The 17,302-nt window shown below is 39.3% G+C and overlaps 1 protein-coding gene across 1 annotated transcript in view; it reads left to right on the forward strand.

Annotated features, from left to right (window-relative positions):
* The first annotated feature begins 693 nt into the window (after positions 1-693).
* Positions 694-17,302, forward strand: part of LOC124716743 (microtubule-associated protein futsch-like) — a 281,674-nt gene continuing 265,065 nt past the window's right edge. Inside the window, exon 1 of the mRNA XM_047243286.1 lies at positions 694-862. The gene's annotated coding sequence lies outside the window, so the exon portion shown is untranslated. The remainder of the gene's footprint in view (positions 863-17,302) is intronic.

Below are 17,302 nucleotides of genomic sequence, written 5' to 3' on the forward strand. Positions count from 1 at the left end.
GTCGTTTTCAGGTCTTAAACTTTTTTGTGATAAAATATGTTCGTTTTACGCTGAGCCTCATGTTATATGTCAGAGCTTTATCCACTTGATATCTTGCGACTGAGGCTCAGCTTAAAATGAACATATTTTTTTTAAAAAAAAGTCCAAGATCTAAAGATGACAGCTAAGACTATTGAAACCGGTTGCCTTGAATAAGAAATATATTTTATACGATCTTCGCTTTTGAATGGTTTTTAACAATTGCGCCTTTCAGTCGTGGCAAAACAACCGGTGCACTTCGTCCCACACTCACACAATATATTGTGTCAATCTGTTTTCGCGAAGCAATGCGAATGATACCATTTATACATAACTGAGCGTATACAGACGACTCTTGACGCGAGTTTATTGCATAATACGCACTTTACTGATACTAAATAATCTTGACTTACGGCGCGATTGACTACAACTTCTATACACGACACCATCGTGACCACCTGACCTTATCCTGTTCTGTGTTTTACAGTTAAATGTAATATGGAATGTTTATTTGGCTAAAATTTGATTGTTGTATTGATACTACTTGCGATAGCCCTACATTTTTAACATACAATAGGCATGCGGAAGTGAAAATCATTATCTGTGTGCACGCTAAACTTGCGTACTGATGGTCATAAGATCTTTGACTAAAGTGATCCAAAATGCCGCTGCCTGTTTTTGGATTATATGTCTGTTGTATATTTATATGAAGTGCGCTGTTCAGATTTGAATTGTTTATTGCTTAAAGAGTGCGGTTTCTGTTAGATAAATAGTGCTTTAGTGTAACAGCGTAGCAAGGGTGGTACAAGGAAATATGTAACCGCTGCAGTTTAAAAACTGACAGGTAAGAATATTTGTGTACGACTGAATGAGAATGGTGGGTTACATATATTGATGTGTATTTATGTATTCTGTGTTAAAATTGTTTTTCAGCATTTCTGTTTCCTGCTGTCATAAACACCCCCCTGTTTGGCCCAATTTTGTTGATATTGTAACATGTTATGTACAGTGTTGAAATTCGCTGTGTTTACTTGGCTCAGTGTTACATATAATTCGTTCCATACTTTAGCAGACCGTCGGCTTTCTTTTTCTCGGTTTAATTTTACCGAAGTATTCAAAGTGTTATACATTTTTGTAACTATTTAATGCAGCAGTTATTCATTACAAACTGTTGTTTATGAATGAATCCGAAAACATTTTCGGAATGCAGTAATTCCTGGTGAAGGTTAGATCGGAGCTGACTTTAGAACACCATTTTTGTTTGGAGATTTCGTCTTTCATTGTGAAAAAAATTTTTTTCTGTTGTTGGCATAAGTTGCGTGGTGGACTACCTGAATTTTCGTAATTTGTATGCGGTTGTGTGTGCATGGTATCCATCAAAATACTCGTGGGAGACGTCCCCATTATCTGATACACAGTTTTCTGAATTCACTGTGATATGTGGTTTTTTAATGAAAAGTGCGTTAAGTATGATGTGAACGTGGGCATTAGGCGACGTTGCATGTCGCTCCGTTACGACAACCTTTATTTCGGAATCACGTTCGTTGGTTTTGGCAACTTACAACCAGATTATGAACTTTGAACCTAAACCAAACCGCAGGCAACAGTGCAGATCAGTCTGTCAAGACAACCCAAATTTAGGGTGGGGGAGGGGGTTGGAAGTACCAGTATCACACCCGGGATGTGTTATTGAGCAACCTAATATAATATAATTTTCATATTGGAAATAATATACCCAAATTCTTTGTTGCATGTATGTGTTAAATCACATTTTTGACACTGTAAACACTAAATAATTGTACTACACTGTTTTCGCCTGTGAAATTATGAGAAGTGACATTTTGTGATCAGTGGTTGATAAAAGATGTCTTTTTAAATAGAAATCGTTTTAATTGGGAGGTGCAGCACTAAGCATTTATTTGTCCTTTGTTTTTAGTGTTATTAAAACAGTTGCAGGTTATATGTTCAGCAATGGAAAATAAGTTGAAAGTGAGTGTGTTTTAAGATGTAACAGTTTTTAATTCATTATGTTTTGTGCCCTATAATGGGATGCATCATAATTGAGGAACAAATTGTTTATTCCACAGGAATGTGTAATACAGATAACATGTGGTGTCAACTCTAGATCCTCTTTGAATAGTTTTGCATACTGATATGACTTCACAGTACATTCGCTGCCTTGTGGAGTTTGTTGTTAATAGTCAGTTATAAATACAGTATGAGATGATTTTCTCTGCCCTTCACTCAGCCATAGTGTGGTGAGTTAGATGTTCAGCCATAAATATTCTTAACCCTGTACCCAATCAACAATGGAAAATCCAGGATGGAATGAACATTATTATGGACAGGAAGGTTGCTGCTCACCATATAGCGGAGATGCTGAGTTGCATATAGGCACAACAAAAAGACTGTCCCAAATACAGCTTTCAGGCATTAGGGCCTTTGTCAACAATAAATGATACACACACACACACACACACACACAGTGTGTGGATTGAGACTGCAGTCGTGTGTGTGTGTGTGTGTGTGTGTGTGTGTGTGTGTGTGTGTGTGTGTGTGTGTGTGTACTGTTGACGAACTCCCTAGTGGTCAAAAGCTTTATTTGTGACAGTCCTTTCATTGTGCTTATATGCAACTCAGCATCTCCACTATATGATGATGTGTGGCAACTTTCCTTTTCATAACAACACTGTAACCAGTAATATGAAGAATTTAACACTGTCATCCTTTTTCATTTCTGGGATGAAAACTTTGTAGTTCTGTTTCAAACAGAACTTGTTTCTAGAAACATTTTTATACAATGGAGGAAATTTGTAAAAGACAGGTAGTTATTTGTAGGGAAAGTGTGTTTATTTACGTATTTGAGATTGCCTTATTGTTCCCATACAGTTTACAAGAAAGCCGAATAAAATACATTTTCATTTTACCATTAACAAATTTAAAGAAACAAGACAATCTTGGGGGTGGATAGTGCACTTATGAATGCTTGTCAGAATACCCTAATGTATGCAGTAAATGGATCACTACTATGACCTAGTATTTAATCGAACCTCAATTATTGTTAGTAACAAAGCAAAACATAATACGTTCTCATTTTACCATTAGCCAATTTAAAGAAACCTTAGGGGTGGAAGTTGGTATTAGGGCACTTATGAATTCTTGTCAGAATAACCTAATGTATACAGTAAATAGGTCACACCTATGACCTAATATTTCATTGAACCTGAATTCTTATTAGTAACTGTGAAAATACGCTTTAGGTATTGATTGTATAAGGGCAGTGATCTTTTCTTCCGAGACTGAGGTCCACTCCAATCAAATTGCAGTATTCAGCTTGGCCACTGTGTCAGACTGTCGTCCATTGTGATAAACACGTTGTGCTAGGATTCCCATTGTATTCTCCATAGGATTTAAATCCTGAGTTCTCGATGGCCAGCTCAAGAGTAGATTTTTTTTTTTTTATATGTATCTTGGAACCACAAATTAGTTTTGGCATTCCTGTGAACTTCAGCATTATTGTGTTGGAATAGTAGATTATCATTGTCAGATTCCTCATACATATGGATAAATTGAATTTCCTGCATTCCTGTATAATCATCAGACTTCATTTTGTGTTGTAGCCGTGATGTTGGATGTATCTTTAACACAAAATGCTGCCCAGATCATAATGCCTCCACAGCTAAAATTTCTACTCGTCCAACCGTTTTTTTCTGTGTGGATGTCATGCTAGTAATACTGGAAACAATCTGGCCCATCCAAAACAAACTTCTTATCAATGAAAATTGCTTTGTTCCCTTCTACGGTCCATGACATATGTTCTTCTGCCTTGTTATGCATTTTGTTTAAAGATATAGAGCCATTTCTTGAATGCTTGGATTTGCCTAATGTAGCTGGAAGTGACCAATAACTGCAAATCAGCCATGATTTGAGAGGAACACAAGCCATTGACTTTTGCTCTTCGTAGAACCAGACGCATATCTGATGCTGACAATTTTATGCCCAGTCATATTTGCCTTTTTTACCATACTGTGCACCCCGTCTAACAAAATTATCAATAACACAACTCCAACACCACAATTTCGTAGCAATCTGGTGATTAGACATATCCATTTCTTTGTACACTTTCATACTTGCTTGCTCTTCGTCTGATAGAGGCTTTCCTCATGGTATTATCTTAATAACTCCCATTAAGACATTAGCAGACATGTTTCCAAACTGAAACTGTAGTGAACTGTTGACATTCACCACTGTGTGCGTCATCTAGCAAAGCTGCCTGAAAAATAACGCCTCCATCTTTGTAACTCTTCAACAGTTGGCAGCATTCGTATGCGGAAGGTACTGGGTTGTTCTGTAGCCTCTTCCCTACAGCTCCAGTTGGCGGGAAGCCTTAGCATTGAACGGTTGTATTGTTACTGTGTATGGAACCCTGTGCAGGCGGTCGGTCAGTGCGATTTAAGCAACGTGCAGTCATTGAATTCTTGACAGCAGAAGGTGTCACCCCAAAGGAGAGTCATCAGAGAATGAAAGCAGTTGGATGTGAGTACTGTGCGTTGTTGGGCGAGTAAATTTAAAGATGTAGAGGTGGGAACATCTGACCTGCATGACAAACAGTTGGATGGCCTGTGACGGCAACCACCAAGTTTCATGAGCAAAATGTTGACAGATAGATTCAACACAATTGGCATTTCACAAGAACATGTGGGTCACATTATTACTTTGCTTGGCTATTGGAAGATCTGTGCACGATGGGTACACTGGATGCTGACTCCTGAAATGAAAGCACACCGAGCTGAAATTTGTCAGGAACTCCTCTCACGTTACGAGTATGAAGGTGATGCCTTCTCCATTCAATTGTGATAGGCGACGAAATGTGGGTTCACCGTTATGATCCGGAGACGAAATGTCAGTCTATGGAACATCGACACACAGACTCGCCCAGAAAAACAAATTCGAGACGCAGCCCTCAGCTGGAAAAATCATGGCCATGGTGTTCCGGGACACAGATGGTGTTATCCATGTTGATTTCCTTGGTCATTGCCGCAACAATAAATTCAGATCGTTAAATCGCAGCACTGCGAACTCTGAAACGGCATCTAACAAGGATCTGAAAGAAAAAGGGAAATGTTTTCCTGCAGTATGACAATGCCAAACCACACACTTCACGTGCCACCACAGCAGAACTTCAGAGACTGAATCTCACCACCATACGGCATCCTCCATACAGTCCAGATTTAGCACCATCTGACTTCCATCTGTTCCCGATATTGAAAGATGATCTGCGGGGACAACATTATGCTTCTGATGAAGACGTCGAGAGAACGGTGAGACCTTGGTTGCGGAAACAGTGTGTTGACTTCTTCCGTGACAGCTTCAGAAAACTTGTTCATCGGTGGCAGAAATGTATCCAATTGGCTGGTGATTATTTGGAAAAGTGAATATTGGTCATTAAAGATCACATTCTATAGATTATTTGTGCATTTGGTTTATTAAAACATCCCCACCCAAACCCAGTTAATGAAGGTGGAGGCATTACTTTTCATTCAACCTTCACATACTGTGCAATTTATTCTGGCTTTATAGGTCAAATGAAGTTTTCAATACTAGCTTTTGGAGTGAGTTGTTTCATGGACTACTTCTAGCTGTATAGGTCAAGTGAAATTTCCAATACCAGTTACAGAGTGAGTTATTGTTTCGTGGTACTGTGGACATTGTTTCATCTGCATGTCGAGTGAAACTTCAGATTCCAGGATTTTGCGGATTTATTTGTGTCATGGTATTGCAGAGCTCAGTTACTCTATTAAGTTTATTTGAAGTTGGCGATACCAGTTCTATGGATTTTGTACAATGTTGGCTTGCTCGATTTTTGTGACGTTTTTGTTTGGGAATGTAATTTATATTATGAACATCATTTATTTTATTTGACCCCATCCAAAACCCCCTAATTCTCGTGGCTGTCTGGTTGGTTTCATGTCCTGTTTAAAAGATTTTGATTATATTTTGTGTAATAGAATTTTTTTTTTTTTTTCCTCGCTCTGCTCACATCTTTAATGTGCGGCATCATGGTCACCTTATTTTATTACGTAAGGGTGAAATGGCACTGTCCACCACATTGATGACGTCCTGGGTCAAACTTCTGGTGTTTTCCATTAGAAGAGTGCAATGTTGTGAGGTAACAAGTGAAAAACAATAATTTCTTCTCATCACAGTTCCAGCTCTGTAAATCATGTCATATAATCTTGTATTCAGTGCATGTGATGGTGGCTGAGTATACAATTCTGCATTCATTAGCTTTGCAAATTATTCATATTTCAGTTGGCACCGCAAACCTTACTTCCATTGAACAACATTTGTCAGTTATATACCATTTTCTCTATGATATTTGTGCAAACTGAATTAAGAGCTAGAGATTGAATAACATACCCACAAATATTGGAGGTTATCTACATCTGCATACATACTCTGCAGATCACTGTATGGTGTATGATACCTTGCACCACTACTAGTAATTTTCTTCCCCATTACACCCACAAATGGAGTGGAGACAGTACCTTGTACCACTACTGGTAATATCCTTTCCTATTCCAGTTGCAGACTGAGTGAGGGAGAAATGACTATATGCGTGTCTCCATATGAGCCCTAATTTCTCTTATCTTGTCCTTATGTTCCTTATGCAAAATGTACATTCACGAGCAGAATCATTGTATAGTCAGCTGAAATTGTCTATTCTGTGAATTTCCTCTGTAACGTTTCACACAAAGAACATTGTCTTCCCTCTACGATGGCAAACTGCGTTTATTATAACAGTTGCACGCACAGTGTCATCGTGTTCTTCGGGATAGCAAAAAAGCTAGCTGGATTTCCTTTACTAGTTCTTTTAACACTTTCACTCCCTCTTCCATTGTGTGGGCCAATCTCTGACGGCTCTCTGGGTCCATTTCACAAGTTCCGTCCTGACAGTAGCGGACAATGTCATATTGGACCCTATTGCTATCTCCAACATCATGGGCCGCAATTTTCCCGAGATTTCGAGCCCCACACACTATTGCGCTGCCTTCCTCCATTGGCATTGAATAGAGGATGCTCATGCAATACTCTTCTCTTCCAGAATTGTGAGTGCTGCAATGCCATCTTTACTATGAGGGAGCTAGATTGTGCTCTCACTTCATCCTGATCCTCTGCCCCAGAGCTGTACGATGATAACATTCAGATGTTGCAGAACCTTTCTCACATGAGCAAGCACTCTCTCCTTCATGCATACAAATGTATCTGGGCAGAGGGCACATTTCCCAGATGCTGGTGGGAAGCAACTGTCCTACTCGTTCCTAAGTCCAGTGAGGACAAACACCTTCCTTCTAGTTATCACCCCATTTCTCTCACCAGCTTTGTTAGCAAGGTTATGGAATATATGCTTAAAGCCCAGCTGATATTGTGGCTAGAGTCTTGCAATTTACCGACCACTGCACAGTGCAGATTTCGAGCACGCTGTTCTGCAGTTGACCATCTTGTCACTTTTTCAACCCATGTCATGAATGGTTTTCTGTGGAAATACCAGACTGTGGCCATGTTTTTCGATTTGGAGAAAGACTGCGACACCTGCTGGAAGGCTGATGTCCTCCGTACTCTCTGCATGTGGGGCTTCCATGGCTGCAAACCTCGTTTCCTTCAGGAAGACCAGTATCAGTTGCAAAGCGATTTAGAAAAGATTGCTGTATGATGTGGCAGGTGGCAGTTGACGCTAAATAACGAAAAGTGTGAGGTGATCCACACGAGTTCCAAAAGAAATCCGTTGGAATTCGATTACTCGATAAATAGTACAATTGTCAAGGCTGTCAATTCAACTAAGTACCTGGGTGTAAAAAATTACGAACAACTTCAGTTGGAAAGACCACATAGATAATATTGTGGGGAAGGCGAGCCAAAGGTTGTGTTTCATTGGCAGGACACTTAGAAGATGCATTAAGTCCACTAAAGAGACATCTTACACTACACTCGATCGACCTCTGTTAGAATATTGCTGCGCGGTGATGGAGGACATCGAAAGGGTGCAAAAAAAGGGCAGCTCGTTTTGTATTATCACGTAATAGGGGAGGGAGTGTGGCAGATATGATACACGAGTTGGGATGGAAGTCATTAAAGCAAATACGTTTTTTCTCGCGGCGAGATCTATTTACGAAATTTTCAGTCACCAACTTTCTCTTCCAAATGCGAAAATATTTTGTTGAGCCCAACCTACATAGGTAGGAATGATCATCAAAATAAAATAAGAGAAATCAGAGCTCGAACAGAAAGGTTTAGGTGTTCATTTTTCCCGCGCACACTGTTCGGGGATGGAATGGTAGGGAGATAGTATGATTGTGGTTTGATGAACCCTCTGCCAAGCACTTAAATGTGAATTGCAGAGTAATAATGTAGATGTAGATGTAGAATTTTTAAAAGAGCGAGTTTTCAAGGTATGTGTGGGTTCTGCCTTGTTGGACACCTTAATCCAAGAAAGCAGTGTGCCTTAGGGTTCATTCCTGTGCATTGTCCTCTTTGCTATCTCTGTTGGCCCTATAATGGCCTGTCTCCCACTGGGCATCTCCGGCTCCCTTTTCATTGACGATTTTAGGATCTTTTGCAGTTCTCCATGGACTTGTCTCCTCAAGTGGCGTCCTCAGTGATACCTCAGTCGTCTTTACTCATGAAGCATCGACAATGGCTTTCGCTTTTCCACTGACAAAACTGTTTGTTGAATTTGTGACAGCACAGTTGGTTTCGTCCAATGTCTTTATATCTTGGGTCTGTTGCTCTTCTGTTTGTCGTAATCACGAAATTTCTGGGGCTCATTCTCGATAGGAAACTTTCATTGTTCTCCCACATATCTTGCCTGGCCACCCACTGTGCGCTGTTCCTCAATGTCCTGCATGCCAGCGGTACTTCGTGGGGATCAGGTAGGACTACCATCCTCCATTTGAACCGTTCCTTTGCCCGTTCAAAACTAGACTATTGGTATTTAGTTTATGCATCTGCGAGTCTGTCCCTCTTACACTGTTTTAATACTATCCACCATCTTGGCATCCATTTAGCCACTGCTGCCTTTTACACTAGCCCGGTTGAGTGTCTCTTTGCAGAGACTGCTGAACTACTGCAGTCATACCACTGCGATTTCCTCCTCAGCAGGTACACATGCCATTTTTCCACCATGCATGGCTACCCATCCTATGCCTCCTTCGTCTATGACTCCTTTGATTGCCAGTATGTTACCTCCTGAAGTTTGCTTTCGGTTCTTGCTCCGGTAGCTTAACTTCATGCTATCTGCCACTTTCTCAGTGGGTGTGAACCCTTCACCACCTTTGCTTCATGTGGTGGTCCGTGTTCATCTTGGCCTTCATTTGCCAGCATGTGATGTCACTTGGGCATCACCACTGGTCCTCTCTTTATGGGAACAAGCTTCGTGTTGTTAAGCCTCTCCGCCTCTCCTACCAACTTGGACTACCTCCCCTCGGCTCTCTCGCCATGAGATCATTTTAGCTAGGTTGCATATTGGGCATTGTCTTTTAGCCATCACCATTTGTTAAGTGGTGCTCCCCCACCACTTTGTGCTCATTGCACTCGACCTTTGACGGTTCGTCATTTCCTTATGGAATGCCCTTTTTTAACCACTTACGTTCTCATTGATGTTTGCCGTGTGAGTTATCAGCTGTTTTAGCGAATGACACGCAGGCTGTTGACCGCATTTTACTTTTTATCCATCATAACGTAGGACATTTAATCTTTAGTTCAGGACCTCCGTTTCTCTATGCTGTATTTTATGAACCTGTCTCCAAGTATCTGTTTTTAGCTGTCCTTCCTTCCATCGATTGGGCTTAATGTGTTGTCATTTTTAATTCCTTTTTTTGTCTTCATGTTCTATGGTTCTGAAATGGGCACATATGACCCTAGTTGTTTTTGCTCCCTAAAATGAAACAAAACAAAAACAATTGTATTCCCTCCAGGGATTCCCATGTGAGTTCACAAAGCATTTCCGCAACACTCATGTGATGATCGAATGTACAGGTAACAAATCCAGATGCATGCTTTTGAATTGCTCCGAAGTATAGCTCTCCGAATAAACCTAAGTCAACCATTCGCCTTCCCTACTACCGCCCTTACCTGCTTGTTCCATTTCATATTGATTGCAGCACTACACCTGTATATTTAACCAACATCAATCAGTGCACTTCTAACACTGTATTTGAACATTGCAGGATTGTTTTTCCTATTCATCTGCATTAACTTACATTTTTGTACATTGGGAGCAAATTGCAGTTCATCACCCCTAATGCAAATTTTGTCTAAGTTATCCTGTGCCCTTCTCCAGCCATTCAATGACAGTAATTTCCCTTATACTACAGAGTCATCAGTGAACAATTGCAGATTGTGCTCTCCTATCCATGAGATCATTTATATTTATAGAGACAGGAGCACTTCCCTGGGACACTCCTGACACCACCATTGTCTGTGATAAACATTCACTGTCAACGGCAACATACTGATTTCAGTTACTTAAAAAGTCTTTGATCCACTGACATGTCTGGGGTCCATACACTTGGACCTTCGCTAACAGTCCGTACTGGGGCACTGTGTCAAACACTTTCTGGAAATCTAGGAATAAGGAATCTGCCTGTTGCGCTTCATGGTTTGCAGGATATTGTGTGAGAAAAGAGCAAGCTGATTTTCATGCACACAATGCTTTGTAAATCCATACTGGTTTGCGGACAGTAGTTTTCAGTCACAAGGAAGTTTAATATATTCGAACTTAGAATGTGTTCAAGAATTCTGCAGCATACTAGGTTAAGGTTATTCTGTGAAAACAAATTGGTCTTATGTCTGGACCTGGTAACTTATTTATGTTCAACTGTTTCTATTGCTTATCAACACCAGGGATGCCTGTTTCTATGTCGTCCTTACAAGAGTCTATCTGGTGGTCAAATGATAGCAAGTCTGTTCAGTCCTCCTTTGTGAATGATTTTTCAGACATGCAGTTTATGACTTTGGCTTTTGTTTTACTGCGTTCTATAGCCACAGCAGACTGGTCAATGAGTGACTGGATAGAAGCCTTCAATCTGCTTAGTGATTTTATGTAGGACCAGAATTTTCTTAGGTTCTCAGCAAAGTCCTTCATTAATGTAAGTTATTGTAGGCTTAGTGCATCGATCATCCTCAGATAGGAGAGAGCAATAGGATTTCTTACTTTGATGTGTGTCTGTTGGCAGTAAACAGTGTTTCAATTCTGGAAGCTAAATACTGGGTAGCAGCTCTTGTCTCATAATTGTTAGTTTTCTTAGTTGAATTATCCATTTTGATTAAAAAGTTTCACTTCTATAGTGTCCTGTGTGTCCATGTTACCTGGGACAAACAAAACAGAGCAAGCGGCAACAAGACCATTCTTGTATAAAGGAAAAGAACGCAAATTTAGTGTATATGATTCCTGCTTCATGTATAGACAAACATCTTAAGAATTTCTTGTTTGAAGAAGATAGTCTCTATTTTCCAGCTTCTGTGAGGTATTCTTTTAAGCTATAGAGAGAAGGTGACATTAAGTAACATCAAAAATTTTGTTCTGAATGTGAATGTGTTTTCTGTGCATTTTATCCTGTGTGCTAGTTCATTGTTTGAAATGTTCTCAACAACTGAGGGATCCTTTTTAGTTAATTCAAGGCATTTATTACATAGCTAATAATCATCTTTGTTTCTTGTATTGCATGTGACTATATAACTGAACAGTACATTTTTTCAGTTGTTAATTTGCTGCAGAAATATGTCGCGAGTGGTTAAGTCATGATGATAAGTTCATTGAATTTATTTCTGCACATTTGTCTTGGGGGCAGGTTTGCAATACATCTGACAGTCTTTTTCAGAAGCTTCAGTAACCTATGTGTCAGGTGTGCCATAAATACCTGCAGATTAATACTTGTAAGTGTTTCATTTATGTGACTGGTTTGATCAATTTATCCTTTATGGTGTAATCAGACAGTACAGAGATATTTAACTTCTTAATGCACATAACTTACAGTTCCATTGACAGACGGCACCAGGAACTGACCATTTGCAGATACATCTGCATTTAATAACAGTATGCCAATGATACAGTCCTTCTGTACAGAGCACTGTGATCTGTTAACAATTTTGGACATGTATACCTAGGTTGTCTACCAAGTGATTTATGTATATTATGGTGAATGTACCAGCTTGAACCTCTATCCTGGGTAAATATGGTAGTTTTAACATCTGAGTCTTTCCAGTCTTGTTTTGTTTCACATAGCAACCTATAACACTAAATCGTGACATACGTCATAAAGAAGACAAACAAAACCTACAATCACAGAATCAGCAACAAATGAAGTATTCAGAATCATCACTGATTGCTTCTCGGTAAATAGCCTGTCACTTAATCTAGGAAAACCACATCATACTCAATTCTGCAGAGTGGAAGATATAGTTAATAACAATTCTGCACGAGGGAAAGGAAATACTTGAAACTTGATTGTTTAAAAGTCCTGGGCATGCATATTTATTATAACTCGAATTGGAAATACCGGTCTCTGATTGTGAAACACATTATTGTCAAGTTTTTTGCTCTGGAAAGTGTAAAAGCAGGCGAAATCCTCAGGAGATTGAACAGCCAAGGGAGACAGAGTTTGAGGATGTTCAGTATTTGCTTGGCCCGAGCAGTTCGTGGACGTTCACGAGCACATTCAGAATGAGGGCTGCATTCATACACTCCTCCACCAACAGCAGCAACATTCACCATGTTTCAGCAGCTTCTTGAGGGTGAGAGGTATTTTGATGGTTGCTGAGATTGCAGGTAAGGTTGGAATAAGTTAAGGCAGCACATTTGTCGTTATCTTAGATGAGCTAGGCTTCAGGATGGTTTCCTCACCTTTTGGCAACTCATTAGAAATTGAACAATTTGCAGGTGTTGTAAAAACTGTTGGCTAGATTTCAGGAGGAGGGTGACTCATCTCTGACTCACATTATCGCCTGTGATGGAGCATGGGTCCATCATTACATCACCTTGAATCAAAATAAGCAAGCAGATAATGGAGAAAGGAGGGGTAGCATGGATCATTGAAAGTGAAGTCGTAGCTGTCAGCCGGCAAGGTCAGGGCAAATGCCCCCCCCCCCCCCCCCCCCCCCCCCCTCCCCCAAGTGGCGTGGCTTGTCACATTTCGATATTTTGCACAGGCATCTGACAATAAATGCTGCATATTACTGTGATGGTTTGAGTGAGGTTAAATAGGCATATCTCCAAAAACAACTTATCAGTGAGAGAAGTGATTCTTCTGCCAGACTACACATGGCCCCACAAAGCAGCCCTAATAAAACAAAAATGGGACAACTTGTGTGGGAAACACTTGAACTCTATGTCTTGACCCCAGACCAATTTGCTGGCAACTGTTGTGCCTGTGATCTGTCATAGCTTCCTTGAGTGGTCCAAAGGTTCATCATGGTGGATTGAAGCCTGTATGCACTGTTGGCTGCATACAGAATCGACTTCATTCTACGAAGCGGGATGTAAGTCACCTATCCAGTGGAAAAAATTTGTTTTGGAAGGAGAGTTGGTATATTTAGAAAAATTACCCGTGTGTGTGCTTTTATTGCCAATTAAAAATATTAAAAAAAGGTCTCATTTATATTTGATTCATTCTCGTACTATAGACCTTCATGAATGCTTGACTTCAGGAACATTTGGTGAATACAGCATCAGAAACTTGGCTTCCTTCCTTCCTTCTTTGTACTTGTACAGAATAATTTTGTGAAGGAGTTGCACACACAGATACAAAACATTCGTTGCACAGAAACATTTTGAAGGGATAAAATCTGGTGTCAATTCTCAAACTTCATGTTTGCAACTGTTTAAAATGATTGTTGTGAAGAATCGGACACTATTTGGTAATAATAGAGGCATTCATGAATATAACACTAAGAACAAAACTAACCTCTACTAGCCACAGCTTAACCTTACTGTTGCACAGAAATGTAAAGTTAGCTGTCAGAAAAGTATTTGACCACTTTCGTTCTGAATTGAAATTGCTGGCAGATAAAGTAAGTTTCAACAACAATGACAACAAAATTTTTCTTAACATCTCCTTCCGATTCACAGATTGATGTCTGAATTGACAGTGTGATATGGTTGTATTAACGGATAGCAAATTTAACTTTAAATTAAGATTAAAACAAAACCAAATCCAGTTAAGTAAATGACTTGCATGTATCTATATTTTCACAAAGAAAATTGTGACCCTAGTGAAATGTTCCATATCAGGGCGAGATGTGTCTAATGTGATTCACGGGAGATGGAAGGGGACTGACTCATGTATAAAGCTCTTTATTTTTGAATTGTTAAGGATTTATTTCCACCATGAAAAATGATCTGGCATCTGGTCTTTAGAGAATATTTATGGTCCACAGGAAGCACAAATCAGCCATAATTGTTCATTGGCAACAGGAACTGCTGTACACCATGAATGCTAGTCCATAATTGTCATTTGTGATATTGTAATACATTTGAAATTTGGTGCAGATGATGCAGTTGTTTACTGACTCACAATTTCCTTATGCACTATAAAATTATGAGGTGTGGACCATGTCCATCACACATTTAAAATTTTTTATCTTTGCTGTAGGACACTTTTTTCCGAGATCCGCATTAATAGAACACGTCATGTCATTATTCAGAACGTACTTTTACGACTCACATTGCCTACAGCTTCTCTCCGTGGGAAGAAATGGAGGGGAGGGAGAGTTTACACAGTATGAGGTTCGTCCTGATATGTCCACCTCCTACATTAACTTTCCAGACAGGTTAAAAAGAAATTAGACTTAATCACATTTACACCCTTGCTTTCCATGAGTAATGTTCTTGTTGACTGATCTAGCCAGACACACTTCATGGCCTGATTTATGGTTTCAAACTTTCATTACGTATAGCTTCTTCTTCCCCAGTATTCTTATACCTTAACCGCTGAGTTAGTCTTGTATCTCTAATGGCCTTTGTCGGAGTGATGCTTAACTTTAATTTCCCTTTCTTCCACAGAAGCTGTTTGTACTTACCTGGATGGGAGAAATAATATGGTGCATGGGGGGAGGGTTCTTTTTGGTGGAGGGGGGGGGGGGGGAAGAGAGTTTCATTTTGGACAGTTTTACATAATCGCATCAATCTTGGAGATGTGTGTTAGAGCATCAAACCACTTTTTTTGTACCCATGCTGTTGGAATTTACTGTACAGTCTGTTATGCTGACCATCTGGTAATTCTTTTTTCGTCATCCACAAGGATGCACTGTTTGGAGAGAGATTGAATATGGTCACAATAAGGGGAATATTACTGGCACCCAGATTAATCCTGTATAAAGTGTTACGAAACTGTTTCGTGTAAAAAATCTGATATTTATCAGGAGAATGAAAGAATAATGTGTATCTATTTGTATGTAAATGATTTGTATCCAAAAAATTAAGAAGATAATCAGATACTGCATAATTATGCTGCTCACTGCATCACTGCAAAAAATAGTGAGACAAATTAGTAAATTTAATACTTCATTAAGAATGTGTTAAGTGCCATGCCAGGAAATTGACTGATTTTAAAGAAGGCTGATACAAGTTGATTCTTGCAGGGAAGAAAACAGCAGCCAGCCACTGTTAATAATGCCTTTTTTTCCCAAAAATAGCGCCATTACAGTTTTCAGGTTGAAAGGTTCATCTTCCGACAGCTGTTCACATTTGTTATTGTTTGCATTCTTTGTTAGCTTTTTTATGCAACAACTAATGTAAACAACATCAAATGTAATATAAACGTGAAAAGGCATTTGAAAAAACTGGTAACAGTCCTTTTTTGCTTAAATAATTATCATTATTAACAGTGGTTAGTTGCTATTTTCTTATTTACAACAATCAACTTCTATTTCATACACAGCAACAGTCTCAAAAATGTCAGTTTTTGACAAAACAGCATTTTATTTGTGTTGAAATACAGCATTAGGTTTTTAACGAATCAAACTGTAGTCAACAAAAACCACTTCTCATTTCTTCTAAATTTTGGATCTCCAGAGGAAGCACAACTTGGCCCAGAGATCATGCACGATCTACTAATGAATGTTCAAGTGACTTTCTCCGTGGTTTGGCTTCTGGATAAAGTCTAAGGATGAGCAACAGTGTACTGAGAACAAAACCGTTTTGAAAAAACATTTTTTTTTCTTTTTTTTTCTTTTCTTTTTTTTTTTTTTTTTTGAAAAAGTGGCTCTTTCAACCTTTTCCATTCCCGCTCTTCAGTTCTTGTTATGAATGGCTGTGAAATGCTACTGGCTATTATCTTGCATCAGAATAATGCTTTTGCAGATATGCCATGCAGTTACATAGAGGTTTTCAAACATAGTTTGCACAGCATGTGACTTGACACATTTGCATCAGTGTTAGTGCCTTGTGTTCACTAACACCACCTCTTGTCTGCCCTCCTGTTGGGTGTCTGAATAACATCAGAATGTTCTGTTTTATTGATAACAAAAGTACTCAGTTTTATTGATAACAAAGAGTACCTGTGCTCGATTGACTGATAGTGACTTAAGTGGCACAACTATGTCTTAACCCCTCCCCCCGTCCTGATAGAGCTCTGTGACACATCTTTTGCATTAAACTGTGTCAGTGTGAGATTAGTGCAGCAACTCAATATTTGTTAGTATCATTTGCTCACAGTACTTCTTTTTAACAACAACAGTTTCATCCAAAATTATTCGGAAAGTAGAACATAAGCATTGGTGATTTGAATTGGTTGTTTTTTTCAATGACTACATCAACTCAACATAAATTACTCCTCAGTTAGGTTCAGTGGAAAATATTGGTTTCCTTCTCAAACAATTACTCATATACCGATTCAGTCGCTTTTCTTTCTTATTACAAACTGAACTTTTGAATTTGGAGTTATTATGTGTCACAATTCAGTCCCAGGTATCTTCCAGCTATGCTCCATCACTGAAGCAAAGTGTGTGTGGTTGGTGATACATACTGATGCATACTGTGCCAGATGAGTGGCATGTTTCCTTAGGTCCTCCTACTGATGAAATATACTCGCAAATTAAAACTGTAAAATTAGGTGTAGTAGGTAAAAGCTCTGATATTGTGAGCTACTTTTATTTTTATTTGTCTTTGGTGAGTCGTACTGAAGGATGAAGTGCAACTTCAGGATGGCACAGCATTTGCAGCAACTTTGCAGGAGGAAATATCTGCTTGACACTGACGGTTTCAGTGTATAAGAAACACCATTCACAC

This window comes from Schistocerca piceifrons, chromosome 9, assembly GCF_021461385.2.
Source record: "Schistocerca piceifrons isolate TAMUIC-IGC-003096 chromosome 9, iqSchPice1.1, whole genome shotgun sequence".
Taxonomy (NCBI): Eukaryota; Metazoa; Arthropoda; class Insecta; order Orthoptera; family Acrididae; genus Schistocerca; species Schistocerca piceifrons.